Consider the following 12,142-nt stretch of genomic DNA (forward strand, 5'->3'; position numbering starts at 1 on the left):
TACCTTCAGGGATTTTATGTGTAGTTTTAATTCTTACAGTGAAATTTGTACCTCTTGTATGCCAAACAAAATCACTGGAGAAAACCAAGCTGAACAATAAAATTATGTGCATATAAATAAAATGACATGGTATTTATAAAGAGCACTTTAGAAATAGTGGCCTAATCTATGCACCTATTGTAACTGCAAATAAGTCTGAATTTGCCTGGAGGGTTCACTCCCAGATATTAAAAAAACAAAAACAAACAAACAAAAAAAAAACAACAAAAAACCCCACAAAACAACCAGTCCAAAGATCAAGGTCACCACTACACTACTTAACCTGAGCAGTTTGACTGATGTGGAGAAAACTCTGCACAATCTTCTCAACCTCCTTCTTCCAATTAGTATTAATGAGTATGTGGTCAACTTTCTGAAATACATGAATATAGGGCTAAAAAGGCTTATGTCACAATCCAACAGTCCTTACTACAGTCCTTAGTTTCTCTGCTCTATAAAGACAACCACTTTCAATGCCATTAACATGTTTCTCCTTGGTATGGTACTTCTACGGTATTCATATAGATGTGTCATGTATATGTCCATAAGTGTCATTTATATTCTATGTATCCTATATATGACATATATATTCTGGGATTCATAGATATATATCCCCATATATCACATGTATATCCATTTCTTAATTTAACAATTATAGAAATAATATATTGACCTTTTGTTCTGGAAGTATAGAATTTACTTCTCTTATGCTTCCCATCACTTGCTCTCCCCAGTCTCTAGATAGAGTTAAATTATAATTTTCTGGTTCAGGTAATAGTGTTTATATAAATATAAACTATTTATTGTTATGTAAATAGTTTTCACTCTGGGATAACAATTCTTTTCTAATAAAGCTTTTCTCCCCCTGAAACTAATATTCTCTCATTATTTCCTTGTTTGTTTTTCTCTATTTTTTATTTATATTTCCTATGAAGTAGTTTTCAAAATAAACCTATTAAAATAAATACCCCAAAATATGTCAAAGGGCTATTAACACTTTTTTTTCTTTTGGAGAGAGTAAGAGAGTGAGCAAGAGAGCACAAACAGGGGGAATGGCAGGCAGAGGGAACAGCAGGCTCACTGCTGAGCAAGGAGCCCACGGTGGGACTTGATCCCAGAACCCCAGGAGCAGGACCCCTGAGCCGAAGGCAGATGCTCAACTAACTGAGCCACCCAGCCATCCCTAACATTTTTTTTTTTTTTTTAATGTTGAAACACAGTTTTAAGCAGTTTCCCATCCCCACACCAGTTCTCTGTCTCTTGCTCTATTCAATATTCTTTCTAGGCGTGCAGAGCCCCCATAGTGGTCCTTACCTCTGAAAGTCTCCAGTTCTTGAAACCTGGATTCCTGGATCTTCATTAGTGGTGCTTTTTTTTTTTTTTTTTTTTTTCTTCTTCTCTTGTATTTTTAAAGCAAATCTTCTAGTATCTTCCTAAAAAAGAGTGCACAGGAAACACATTTATTTAATTTAGATATTGAATATCTGGTGACTCCTTTATTCTACTCTCATACATGACTGATAACTTTAAAATCACTTTACAATGAAATTTTATAGGCACTGAACCAGTCTTCTGGAACTCAGGGTTGCTCTTAAAAATTCAAATATAATTTCTTGCTCCTAAGTATTTCTCCACAACTTGCTTCTGCTCTTTCAGGAATTCTTAGAATCTTTATCCACCCTTTTGTTTCGGAAAGTTCGTAGCAATCTGCTTTGGTGAGAATCCTTCTCCATTGTGCTTGGCCTTCAGTAGGCCCTTTCCATGTGGAGACGTATGACCTTCCGTTCTGTGAAATGCTTCTGAACTGATTTTTGATAATTTTGTCGCCTCTGTTTTCTTAGTTCTTTATTTCTGGATTTTGTAGCTTTTCAGTTCTCTACTTCCTCTTGTGTAGTGTTTGTCTTCTCCCCCACCCCCAACCCCTGCTGGGACACTTCCTTCCTTGACACTATCTTTTATATCTTTTGAGAATTTTCTTTTTTTCTGTAATCACATTTTAAATTCTAAGTGTTATTCTTTTTTTTTTTTTTTAAAGATTTTATTTATTTATTTGAGAGAGAGAGACAGTGAGAGAGAGCATGAGCGAGGAGAAGGTCAGAGAGCGAAGCAGACTCCCCATGGAGCTGGGAGCCCGATGTGGGACTCGATCCCGGGACTCCAGGATCACGCCCTGAGCCGAAGGCAGTCGTCCAACCAACTGAGCCACCCAGGCGTCCCTCTAAGTGTTATTCTTTGCTTTCTGATTATTCCTTATTATTATTACAACCTGTTTCTTTTAGGTACATTATCTTCTCTCATTGATCAGGATAATAATGGTCACTTACACAATGTTTTAAGTTTTCTTTTGTGCTTTATGTTGCCTCTTTTTTTTCTATTCTATTTGTGTCACTCTGTATTTTAATATTTCCCTCAAATATTTGGTCTTTCGTGACTGTTCATTCAAATTTGGGAGTGAGACATGTTTATACATTGAAAAAGGAAAACTGGATAACATCTCTTGCTGTGTAGGAAAAATTTCGACATGGATATTTATGTGATGGGAACTTTAAATGTCAGAGTCTATGTTTTTTTCCACCAGTGTTCTTTATTTTCTGCAGAGGAGAGTCCTGTATACCTCCTGGGGGGGGGGTGGTGTGGGTGGGAAGGCTGTGAGGGCACAGGACTAGTGTGGGCACCATATAATGGGCGGCCGGGGGAAGGGAGCTGGGGTATCTTGTCAGGCATCATGTGCATCTCCCTGGTCCCCTCCCACATTATCTTTACCCTTTAAAGTGCCTGATGTGCTGGACTTTGTAACATTTCCGGTGCTTTTTTTTTTTTCCCCCTTAGAGACTCAAGGTCTGGTCTTTGAGGAGAAGGTCAATAAGGAAGAACTAGCCTGGAGGTATGTGGTAGGTGTCACCTTGTTCTCTGAACACTGACGCAAGCCCAGTTTTCATATTTCCTTGCCTGATGTTAGGCTTCAAATCTTTGGTAAGCACTTTATTAGGTAAAAGGTTTCACTTGTCTCCAAAGTTATACTTTTTTCATAAGATAATTTGAATTGCATTTTGAGGTGAAACTTTATTGAAAGCTTTATAGCTGACCAGGTGCATTAAACTAAATACTTTCCCTTCATCTACTAATTTTGTAATTTTGTTAAAGAAAGGAGGACTTTAGTGTTTTGAGTGACTTTTTCTCCCTATAAAATCCCATGCTGCTTATTGCTCTTGTTTCTATTATCCCATATAAGCTGTAGGGGTCTTTTCTTTTTCCGCCCCAGGGACCTCACATTAGACTTGCCCAATTGTAATTATCACGGCAAATCTCTTTGTTCTGACAAATAAAACTTACATGTTTTATTTTATCCCATTTTCTGGAGCTACCTAGTTCAGCCTAAATTTTCAAAAGTAATCACCAGTCTTTTTGAATCTTGGGAGTGTATTTCTTTAGACCCTGTAACATGCATAGTGTAAGACCATTTAGAGTTATATTAATTTTTTTCTTAGAAATACTATTCAAGTAATCATGCAGAGAAAAAAAAAGTGAAAATGACCATTTGTATCAACTGAGGACCTCAAGGAAAGTTGTGTTGTTAAAGCGTTGAGAAATAGGAGCTACAAAGGAAAATTCGAGGAAAGGAACTTGGATTATTTAGCCAAGAGAAAGGTCTAACAGTATCTACAGTTCAAGAACAGTATGGTAAAATAATCACCTGCTGTTCTCTACATCTATAGAAAGCAGAAGAAAAGGAATTAGACTTATAGCAAAATGTGGAAATTGTGAAACTTTGTAAGATGCACCAACTCTGGCTTTCACCAACACTCTCATAAAAAGGAATAAACATACAAAGTAAGGCCAACTGGGTACTCAGATTTAGAAGATATGGGTCTGAACAATCCCTTCAACTAACTCATTGTTTAGGACCCTAAGACTCCCCCCCATCAAAGGTATAGAGACTTCCATTTATTCAGAAGTATCAAATTTAGAATAAAGGATAAAGGGGACCAATGAATTCAGCTGGCTTGGGAAAAGTATTTAATTAATGTTCCTCTCCATTTTATAGTAACACAAGGAAAAAAAAAACTAAGGAAACAAATAAAGAAGATATGTGTGTGTGCATGTGTGTGTGTGTGTTGGACCCACTATGTGAGGGACCCCTCAGAAGGCAGAACACAGATTATGCAGGTTCAGAGACCCCAGCATTATGTGTGTCTTATCTTCTTGAGAATGCTTATTTAATTCAGTGACTTTTGTAGGAAAATCCCTGGGCATGCTCATGACCCTGGTATGCAGTCTAGCTCCCATGCATGCCAGAGGGCTCCTTCTGTAACTGCTTTTCCACAAACACAGAGCTGTTTGGTTCCACCAACATACAACATACAAAATAACTGTGTGCAGAGCAAAGGATGACTTGACTTTCTAAGTGTCCCTTACACGTGTTTATCCTTCAAATACAATACTAAGGCTATATGGTTTTTTTACTTAGCTTTTCCCCCTTGACCTTCCTTCTTTTTTTTCCTTTTTTCAATCCAATTTTTTGTTTTGAATTTTGGCTACCTTATAGAACCAGGAAAGACTGGATATAGCCTGGATTTTTTTTTTTTAATTTTACTCATTTATTTGACACAGAGAGAGAGTGAGATCACAAGTAGGCAGAGAGGCAAGCAGAGAGAGAGGGGGAAGCAGGCTCCCCGCTGAGCAGGGAGCCCAATGTGGGGCTCCATCCCAGGACTCTGAGATCATGACCTGAGCTGAAGGCAGAGGCTTAACCCACAGAGCCACCCAGGTGCCCTTAGCCTGGATTTTTAAAATAGTAAGAACTTACTAATATATATTAGTGTACTAATATATATACTAATATATAAATATTTAAAATATTACTATTTTAAAATAGTAAGAACTTACTAATATATAATATTATATATAATATATATATTAATATATATACTAATTAGTATATATATATACACACACATATATAGGGATGAGATACATGTATACATACACAAAAAGATGGATGATAGATCTGTGTCTTGAGCTGTCCCTTTATATATTAGAAGCTGCCTCATGGGGAAATGCATTTGTATTGTCACACTTGGTGATCAGTTCTAACCACGACTTATTCTAATAATAAATAGATTTGTCCCTGAGGGAGATTGTCTTGAGGTTGGTTCAGGGCAAATGTGTCATTTTTAGCTTACTGATCTTTAAGGAGAAATGTAGGACCTAGTGCTGAAGGCTGGATATGACATGGAAACTGGACCTCCAGTGGGCTGCAGTTACTGGGCATGGCCTGGGAATTGAGACCTGAAGGGAAGAGTACACACATTCCTTAAAAAGAGCCTGGGGGTGGAAGGTAGCAGAACATACATACACACACACACACATATGTGTGTATGTTCTTCCAACTCCAAAATCCTATAATTTCACAATTATAATTCTCTATCAGTGTTCAAATATTCCGTGAGGATTTGACACACTGTTAATTTAATTCTATGTTTAAACATGATACAGAAGATCCTTGTCAATCACTAAATATTTTCCTCAATAAACAAGCCACATAGGATCTCCCTAGAAATATACATTACATATCTGTTGACTAGTCAAGGGGATGGACTTGTAAATGCTGCAGTGGAAAGCCAAAAGCTATTAACCATCTCCTTGTCCCCTTTCCTCTTGCAGAGTACACCCTGGAAAGCTTCCATTGAGGTTTCTCACCATCTTGGGCAGTCAGGAGAGGCCACATGGCAGATTTCTGCACCAGAAAAGATAAATGGAAACTTGGGTCCAGTCCTTCCCTTCTTCGTGCTCAGAGGGCAGAGCTAGGGAAGGAAGTACTTGTACCATCAAGCCAAATGACAAAGGAAGGCCTATGGGATGAGGACAATGGAGCGTGCCAGTCAATACGAGTCTCACGATGGCCTTTGCTGAGTTGCTGGGCCAGGCCTGGACGCCCTCTCCTTGGGCTTCTTGGATATGGTGTGTGAAACTTTTAAATAAGCCAGGAAAGCAGGGGTTCAGAGTGCTCTATTATTTTGGCTGAGCACCCATCTCAGCTGTAAGAGGTTACGTGATACAGTGAGTCAGGGTTAAATAATTTCAGGAAGACCCTGGGTAAGCAAAGTTATATGGCTTTTTGTTTGTTTGCTCTTCCAACACCAATAACTCTTCCTAGGGTGGATAAAGTAGGGAAGGTTTCTCAATGTGTTTGGCCATATACTTCCTACTTCTACTTTTTTTTTTTTTTTTTAGCAGCTTGATTGAGATACAACTCAATGCTACATAAATTCACCCATTAAAGTGTACAGATCAGTGGTTTCGTTAAGTTCAGAGAGTTGTACAACCGTCACCATGATCTACTTTTAGAACATTCTACTGTCCCTAAAAGAAACCCAAGAACTCCTCTGTTTTCTCAGCATCCTAAAGAAGGCATTTACAGAATGTACTTTAATTTCATGGCAAATAATTCTATTTTTACAGAGGTATGCACTTTAAAAAATGCGCACTGTCTTTTAAGTTTGGCAATGTGAACTTGGCAAGAAATATAATTAAGCCAATATCTAAATTTATACCTTTGGTATCCTCACATCTATCACAAAGTAGGACCAAAACGAATTCCACTGCCACAGATTAGATAGAGTCGTTATATGAAAGATGAGACTCTGATTTCTAAGCATTTGCCTATTGGGATGTAATTAGATTAGTATTAAATGGAGTCAAAGCACATTCAAAAAGAGATTCAGATAAGAGGATGGATGACCTGTTCTCATTCTCTCTCTCTCTCTCCGTGTGTGTGTGTGTGTGTGTGTGTGTGTGTGTGTATGGTTTCTTTTATGAGTAGTTCCCCAAGCAGATTTGTGAAGAGAAAGTTCCTTTTGGCTCTCCTCTTTCACACTCCACTAGGATACAGCTGCTATAACAAACACATCCAGAACCCAGCGGCTGAGAAAGAACAGCCCTGAGAGGGGCAGGCAGGTAGGAGGTTTCACACCTCCTGCTGTCAAGAGTCAGCCAGACCCACTGGTTTCTTCCACTGTTGTGCTCTGCTGTGGCCTGGGGTGGTGTCCTTAAAACTGGCTGTTATGAATAGAACTGTGCCGCTCCCAAAATTTCTATGTTGAAGCTCTAATCCCAAATGTGACTGTATTTGGAGGTAGGGCCTAGAAAGAGGTCATAAAGATTCAGTGAGGTCATAAGAATGGGGCCTTAATCCCACAGGATTGGGGGCCTTGCACAAGGAGGAAGAGATAGCAAAGGTCCCCCTCCACATGTGCACCAACGGAAGGCCACGTGAAGACACAGTGAGACGGCACCATCTGTAAGCTAGGAGAGGCCTCACCAGAAACCAAGCCTCATGGCCCCTAGATCTCAGATTTCTACTTGCAGAGCTGGTAAGAAAATCTATTTCTGTGATGTAAGCTACCCATACTGTGGTATTTTGTTATGGTGGCCTTAGCTGACTAACACCCTAGATAACTAGCACCATCCTCATTCTTGTACACAGGAAGGAGAAAAGAGACATACTGGAAAATAGGCAACTTCCTTTTAAGGATATGATATAGAAATTGCAAATATTATCTCTGCTAACTTCTCCTTGTCCAGAATTTAGACACATGGACACGCCTAACCATAAGGAAGGTTAGAAAATATCTAATGGTTTACCTTGCTTCTTGCTAAAACTCTGTGTGTGTGTGTATGTGTGTGTGTGTGTGTGTGTGTGTGTGCGTGTGTGTTAGTTTATTTAAAAGGCAAGAGGGGGGAATGTACACCGGGGGCCTAGGCCTAGTAGTCTCTGCAACAAACAATCTTTCTCCCAATTTTAGCATCTCTTTCATAGGTGTCTATTAGTGACTCATAAGCTTCCCAACAAATGACTTTGTAGAACTGTCCTGTGGACAGTTCCTTATATTCTGAACTTTGATATTAGATCCAGCTCTTCAAAGTTTTTTGCCATCCTGTTTCTCTCTCTCTCTCTCTCTCTCTTTTTTTTTAAGATTTTATTTATTTGACAGAGATCACAAGTAGGCAGAGAATCAGGCAGAGAGAGAGAGTAGGAAGCAGGCTCCCCGCTGAGCAGAGAGCCCGATGCTGGGCTCGATCTCAGAACCCTGAGATCATGACCTGAGCGGAAGGCAGAGGCTTAACCCACTGAGCCACCCAGGCGCCCCATTGCCATTCTGTTGCATTCCTCAGCTCTATGTTCTTAGTGCTGAACTTACTGGTTTATACTAAAATATTAATAGATGATAAATTAGTGGCTACTGGGTAATAATTCTCCCAAATAACTTACTTTATTTTTAATATAAACCTTTAGGAATTGCTAAATCTTGACCTAAATTGGTAAAAATCTACATGAATCCTCATGGGGATAAGTAAGGAAGAAATGTGGGGCCATTGTTTTCAGTCTCACTGAGATACTGCAGAAGTTGTTGCCTAGACTTTGGATTTACTCCTTAAAGATAACACAATGACTAACATCTTAAAGTCTTACTACTTTTTAACCAATTGTCCCCTTCCCCCTCCCATTTATTCTGCTGAGAGGAGGCTTCCTCTTGCATACTTGCATCTATCCCACATTCAGAAAGACTCCATGACATCAACAGATGGTCTAGAGACAGAAAGAACTGCATGCTGTAAGGAGAGATCTAAGAGAAAGCCCGCTTACGACCTGGCCAGGGCATCTTCCTTTAGTAAGAAAGATGTGTTGGCTATGTACTATGCCAAGGTGCCGGGGGTACCTAGAGCCATGAGCAAGACAGATCTGCTTAGAGATCTGTCTAAGATCTCTAGATCTTAGATCACGTGTCTTAGATCACGGTGCTTAGAGATTTGCAAAGACTATAATAATGGGCTAATTTGTGTCTCTGCATCCAGAAGAAATGAACTCCTGTCTCTAGCAAGTTGTGCTGTTTAGAGTAAAAGGGGGAGAACCCAGAACACTAGAATGGATACATGTGCTTTCTCTATCTCTGTGCCCAGGTTGCTCCTCTTGAAAGGCTGCTTTCTGTGTCCTATCAGTGACCATACGCACATCCAGGGGAACACTAACAACACTGCCCTGATCTCAGATACCCTCAGCCTGTGTTGGCTCCCTGCCTGCTTGTCGTGCTTTGTGATTCTTCGTAGTCCACTCTAGTGGACAAGTGAAAACATTTAGCATGTAGCAGATGCGAATGAGGAGAGGATCTTCAGAACCGATAATCCTTAATTAAAAGCATAACACTCTCTAGATTTACATCTCAGGACCACATAACACATAAAGTATTTTGATAATGAAATTCAGCTGGTACTCTCTCCCGATAATGGCTCTTCTTGGATAGAAGCCAAATGGATTAAAGTTGTACCAAATTTGATCCTGTACCAGGAGGTATTATCATTAAGCTTTAATATATACAATTCAGCTTATGCATTTCTACCAGGAGAGCCAAAATTAATTTAATTTTATGAGGGTCAAGGGACAACTGCCGTGTGTGCATGGGAGGGGGCTCAGGATGGGGTTTGGCTTCCCCATCATAGAGCATGTCAGCAGTGATGATGTTCAGGTTTCCTAATCCTCTGAGAAGAGGGGCAGGAGGTCATTCTACAGGAAGGCATGAGTGAGGGCACGGGACAATTGGGCTCCGCCAAAGCTCCTCACAGCTGATCCTTCCCACAGCAGCCTTGTCTGGGGGCCAGCACATTTTTGTGTAAATGGCCAAACAATAAATACTTTAGGTTTTGTGCACGTAAGAACCCCATTACAACTACTCAATGGGGCCTCTGTAATGAGAAAAGACTTATGGACAAAATATGAAAGAATGAATGACTCTGGATATGTGCCAAGAAAACTGGATTTATGTACATGGGAACTTGAATTTTAGGTAACATTAGTATGTCATAAAACAGTCTTCCCTTGATTTTTGTTTTCAACCATTTATAAATGTAAAAACTATCTTTGCTCATAGGGCCAAGCCAAACCCTGGCCTGGTTCTCACTCAAGGAGAAATTACTGAGTGTCCCCATGTGCCACGCAGTGTTCTCAGAGCAAGGATCTCTGCAGCAAACAGAAAACTTCCCTGCCTGCACAGAGCTTACATTCTACATTTGTTCCCTGTCATCGCTTATCATCCGGGAAAAAGTTAACTATAATGATGATGGGTGTGGATGCAAGTCCCAGACCCTGTTACAAAACTTCAGGGCCACACCCACACAGGGCCCTGACTTCAATGGCAAGCATGTTCTTTGTACAGACCTTTATGATAATCCTTCTCGCATTACATTACATGTCATTTATTCCTCATCCCTAGCACAGTGTCTGGCACAGAAGAGACATTTAGTACCACATTTAAAGGAAACCAATGTGCTAGTAGCTTTAGTTTACGTACTAAAGAGAAAAACTGTTGCCAATTAACTGTAAGATGGTCATCTTTGGGAGAGGCACCCACGTTTCAGAGATGTTAAAATGTGAAAGAAAGAAATGTGATACACTCTATGGAATAGGGCAAATATTTCCTAGCTAAATTGTTCTCTATCCCAATTCATTCTGAACATGTAGAATAGGAATTTATAAGGAGGCGCAGGAAGAGTCAAAATCCTCACCTTGGGTGGCCCTGCGGAAACAGTCACGTGACCGCGGTCTGCCTGCACTCTTGTGACCCTTTGCATCTGTGTGCTGAAGATGCTCCCTCCCTCCCTAAAGGTTTCCTTGCTCTCCCTGCAGGTTCCTGGGCTGCCTCTGGAGTAGCCTTGCCTCCTTCTTGCCAGTCTGGTGGTGAGTGGTGCAGAAATGTTTTAATTAATGGTGAACTTCTCCAAGTTGAAGTGCAAACAATTACAGCTCAATTTTACTTTCGGCCTCATTTTCGGTATTTCCATTCTCTCCTCCCTCCCCATTAGATGACTCCGTTTCACAGTCTGTAAAGCTGGCTAATGGCTCTGCTTGCAGAAGAGAGGGCATTGTTTCTCTCTCCTGCAATTAAAAGCTGCTGAGCGGCAAAGCCAGAACTCGGGGGCTCACTCAACATTGCTAGGGGAGTCCTTCCAAAAGGTGGACGCCGCACACTTCTCTAGCTGGGGCATGATTTCTTTTTCCAAGAAGGGATCACGTCTTCTCCAGAACAACTGTTTGCACACAAGACTCCAAGAAAGTTCATAGCACACATCACAAGTACATCTGATACGTAAGTGAAGTGATCTGTAGCACTGCTAATTAGACCTAAATTCTTGATTTACTATTTATAAAACAAAATTGATTATTACTTCATCAACAACATTTAAAGCATCATTAAGAGAGGTCTGCTCCAGCAGCCTCAGGTTAAATTTTTTAACAAGCACTTTAGTTGCTAATCTGTGTTATTGCCAACATATGTAAACTTCCTAATGCTAATTGCATTCAGCTGTGAATCAAACAATGTCTAATTCTCTTCAGGATTAATTATGCACATGTGCTGCCTGCATTCCTAAACATGGTTCTCATAAATAATAAGAGATATATCTAAGCAGATGGGATTTTTCCAACTAAATGATCTGTTTATCATGAATAAAACAAATGACACATTCTAGACTTCAAATGCAGAGTCACCGCAACTTCACATATTTTTAGCATTAATAATTACCCCCACAATTGTTTGTGTGAACACAGTTTTGAACAATTGAGCAGCAAACCATGTTTGCTCACAAGCTATATTTATCTCTTACCACACTGAAAAATTTTTTTGAACTGAGAACTGGGAACAGAGTAGTTATTTCATGTGCTGACTGGGTAAAGATAATTGTACACTGTAAAGATTCAACTTCTGTGATCCCCAGGGAGTTATTTTTAAATGGACTTTGTAATTAAACTGATAGAATGTTATACGGTCTTCTTACTTTAGAGAACAGAACATGTTTGTGGGCATCTTTTCTAGCGTTGTAATTTCTAGAATCATTTCAATAGTTCCATTCAATTCTTTGTTCCTGCAACAAAGATAATTTTGAAAGAAAATGTACTTGTATAAAAAAGAAGAGAAACATAGGAAAATGTATAGAACTGTTGCTAATCTATTCTATTTCTATGGGGTTTTGTTCACTTGTGTAGTGTACCCATAGTATTTTCATAGTAATACAAGCCAAAGTTGAATTGGCATGCGTTGGCATTCCGGAA

Source organism: Neovison vison, chromosome 4 (assembly GCF_020171115.1).
Source record: "Neovison vison isolate M4711 chromosome 4, ASM_NN_V1, whole genome shotgun sequence".
Lineage (NCBI taxonomy): Eukaryota > Metazoa > Chordata > Mammalia > Carnivora > Mustelidae > Neogale > Neogale vison.